Below are 4,240 nucleotides of genomic sequence, written 5' to 3'. Positions count from 1 at the left end.
GCTGAGTACAGATTGGATAATGACTTGCGCAGGCGCGCTCTTCTTCCGTTGTAGGTTGGTTGGAATGTGTGTCAATCAATAGCTCTAGCCTCACTCTTTCGGCCTGTTTTGGCCTGTGATTGGGTCTCAGGTTTGAGGTAATAGGGAAAAATACTTTCTTAATTAATTTCTTAAGAGTGTAAAATTATTTCCGCGTTTAAGCGGCGGAACTTCGTCGTTAGGTAGTCTATGGCTAGGCCGCGTGACTATTTTAAGCCATCGTTAGGTTAAAATATGCTACTACTAGTTTCATTTTCAGGGCCCAGGAACTTTTAACAGTTGTTCAGTCGCTCGGTACTACCCGACTCTTTACGACCCCATGGACTGCAGCACACCAGGCTTCCTTGTCCTTCACCGTCTCTGGAGCTTACTCAAACTCATGTACAATGAGTCAGTGATGCCATTCAGCCATCTCATTCCTCTGCCGCCCCCTCCTTATCCTGCCCTCAATCTTTCCCAGCATCAGAGCCTTTACCAAGGAGTCGTCTCTTTTCATCGGGTGGCCAAAGCATTAGAGCTTCAGCTTCAGCATCAGTCCTTCCAATGCACATTCAGGGTTGATTTCTTTTAGGATTGACTGGCTTGATCTCTCTGCCTCCAAGGGTCTCTCAAGAGTTTTCTCCAGCACCACAGTTCGAGGGCATAAATTTTTCGGTCCTCAGCCTTTTTTGTTGTCCAGCTCTCACATCGGTCCATGACTACTGGAAAAACCATAGGTGGGCAGTATAGATCCTCAAACACCATTAAGGCTGTCACCTGAGCTAATTCCTAGAAGTACAGATTCCCTACCGCTGCAGCTGAGATCCAGTTTCCTAAGTCTTCAGATGAGGCCAAGAAATCTTACTTTTACAGAAGTGGTGACTCAGGCAGTAAAGAACCTGCCTGCAATGCGGGAGACCAGGGTTTGATCCCTGGGTGGGGAAGATTTCCTAGAGAAGGGAATGGCAACCCACTCCAGTATTCTTGCATGGAGAATTCCGTGGACAGAGGAGCCTGGTTGGCCACAGTCTTTGGGGTCGCAAAGAGTTTGACCCAACTAGGACACTTAAAACTTTCACATGATAAAGAGCATTTATGGGAAAACCTACAGTTAATATTACACTTAATGGTGAGAGGATACTTTGGTTTTAAGATCAGAAACACTGTAAGGACACCATCTCCCACCACCGCTACTCTACATTGTACTGGCTGACATGATCTTTTGTAGAAAGTTGTAAGGAACACACACACACACACCAAAAACAAAACTACTAGAATATGTTGAGCACACACACACACACACACACACACACACACACACACCCCAAAAACAAAATGAATAAAACATACTAGAATATGTTGAGCAGGTTGTAGGATATAAGATCAGTATACAAAAATCAACTTTATACTAATAACAAAAATGAAACTAAGAAAACTGCATTCAAAATAGCATCCCAAAGGATAAAATGCTTAGGAAAAATTTAATAAAACAAGTCCAAGCTTTTTACACTTTAGACTACAAAACAAGCCTAGAGGAAGGAAGATCTAAATAAATAGAGACTTTCCATGAAAATGGATTGTTAGACTCAATATTGTTCAGATAGCAATTCTCAAATTGATTAGAGTCAATGCAATCCCTAATAACAGGTATTTTTCTTCCTGGGGTACAGGAAACTAAGGAAGAACAAAAAACTATAAAGTGTCAACTGGGATGGTGCAGACTGTCTCTTATTTGTTTCTCCTGACAGTCATCCCCTTTCATGTATAAAATTCTGCAGATATTCTTTTGTGTATTTCTAATAACAAACACAAATACCAAAATTTTTTTGCAAAATAGTATTATAGCTAGTTGGAGAACCTAGTTAAGTCTATGAATTAACAGGCAGGAATTCTATCAATAAATCATCCAGGTAATCTGCCATTGTTTTAGGAATTCTGTACGATCTCTGACAGAAATGATCATTCAAGATTTTCTAGGAACTTCCTTGGTGGCCCAATGGTTAAGGATCTGCCTCGCAATGAGGGGACATGGGTTCAATACCTGGATGCTCCATTGGGGAACTAAGATCCCACATGCCTCATGGCAAAAAATCAAAACAAAATAGAAACTATACTGCAATCTCAATAAAAGCTAACAATGATCCACATAAAAAACAAAAAAAAAAATCCCCATCAAGACAATTAGTACGAATAGTGTTTTAAACACAAAACTTGGCAACATGATTCTATAATTAAGTTGAAAAAAATAGATGACCATGAAACACATTCTAAAAAGAACACTGACGGTAAAGGAGAGTAATTAGATTGCTTGTGGCATTCTCTTTATCAAAGCTTGAAGTATATGCCCAAAGTTAGCTCTAATAATCCCACTTCAAGAAAATGTTTCCAAAGAAAAAAAGAATTAAGGTAGAAAGGCACTCATTGTATTATTATTTTCAAACATAAAATTGGAAACTAAGCAAACAAGGTAATGGCTAAGTAAATATACATCAAGTTGGCAAAATATTATGCAACCATTAATATAAACAGGGAAAAACGGTTCATATAGGGAAATATCACAATGTTAATTTCTAAAAGCTGGTATCTCATGTTTGTTTCATTTATGTTAAAAATATGTAATGGATGTATAGACCATAAGGGAGCAAGGGAGATAAAATTGATTAAGGGGATTCTTTTCAAACTGCAAGTAATTTTGTAATGTTCTTAAAATTATTTTTACAGTATCAATTGTTTTATTTTAGTCATAGACTGTATACCTATGGCATGGTCAGTAATATTAAAGTTCCTCCAAAACTGATGTTATGGTTACTCCAACTATTTTTCACTTTCTCCAGATTGTAAAATTACTCAAAGTGAAGCAAAGCTAAAACAGTGCAAGTTATTTTGAATGGACTTTTGAGGCAGAGGGATGGGAAAAGAAGATGGTATTGTGTTAGAAGTTATAGGATTGACTCCAGTTGTTACTTCTTTGAGTCCTGTGGCATGACACTAAACTTTAAAATAAGAAATTACTCATATCCTATGTAGTGGACTGAAACTTGAAAGTGTGAAAAGCCATGTAATAATAGCTGGGCAGTTTTCATTCCAATCCCAAAGAAAGGCAATGCCAAAGAATGCTCAAACTACTGCACAGTTGCACTCATCTCACATGCTAGTAAAGTAATGCTCAAAATTCTCCAAGCCAGGCTTCAGCAATACATGAACCGTGAACTTCCAGATGTTCAAGCTGGTTTTAAAAAGGCAGAGGAGCCAGAGATCAAATTGCCAACATCTGCTGGATCATCGAAAAAGCAAGAGAGTTTTAGAAAAAACATATATTTCTGCTTTATCGACTATGCTAAAGCCTTTGACTATGTGGATCACAGTACTGTGGAAAATTCTGAAAGAGATGGGCATACCAGACCACCTGACCAGCATCTTGAGAAATCTGTATGCAGGTCAGGAAGCAACAGTTAGACCTGGACATGGAACAACAGACTGGTTCCAAATAGGAAAAGGAGTACGTCAAGGCTGTATATTGTCACCCTACTTATTCAACTCATATGCAGAGTACATCATGAGAAACGCTGGGATGGAAGAAGCACAAGCTGGAATCAAGATTGCCAGGAGAAATCTCAATAACCTCAGCTATGCAGATGACACCACCCTTATGGCAGAAAGTGAAGAAGAACTAAAGAGCCTCTTGATGAAAGTGAAAGTGGAGAGTGAAAAAGTTGGCTTAAAGCTCAACATTCAGAAAATTAAGATCATGGCATCTGGTCCCATCACTTTAAGGCAAATAGATGGGGAAACAGTGGCTGACTTTATTTTTCTGGGCTCCAAAATCACTGCAGATGGTGACTGCAGCCATGAAATTAAAAGACGCTTACTCCTTGGAAGACAAGTTATGACCAACCCAGACAGGATATTCAAAAGCAGAGACATTACTTTGCCAACAGAGGTCTGTCTAGTCAGTTCAGTTCAGTTCAGTCGCTCAGTCGTGTCCGACTCTTTGCGACTCCATGAATCGCAGCACACCAGGTTTCCCTGTCCATCACCATCTCCCGGAGTTCATTCAGACTCACGTCCATCGAGTCAGTGATGCCATCCAGCCATCTCATCCTGTCGTCCCCTTCTCCTCCTGCCCTCAATCCCTCCCAGCATCAGAGTCTTTTCCAATGGGTCAACTCTTCGCATGAGGTGGCCAAAGTACGGGACTTTCAGCTTTAGCATCATTCCTTCC

This window comes from Ovis canadensis, chromosome 7 (assembly GCF_042477335.2).
Source record: "Ovis canadensis isolate MfBH-ARS-UI-01 breed Bighorn chromosome 7, ARS-UI_OviCan_v2, whole genome shotgun sequence".
Taxonomy (NCBI): Eukaryota; Metazoa; Chordata; class Mammalia; order Artiodactyla; family Bovidae; genus Ovis; species Ovis canadensis.
This window is presented reverse-complemented; position numbering follows the sequence as displayed.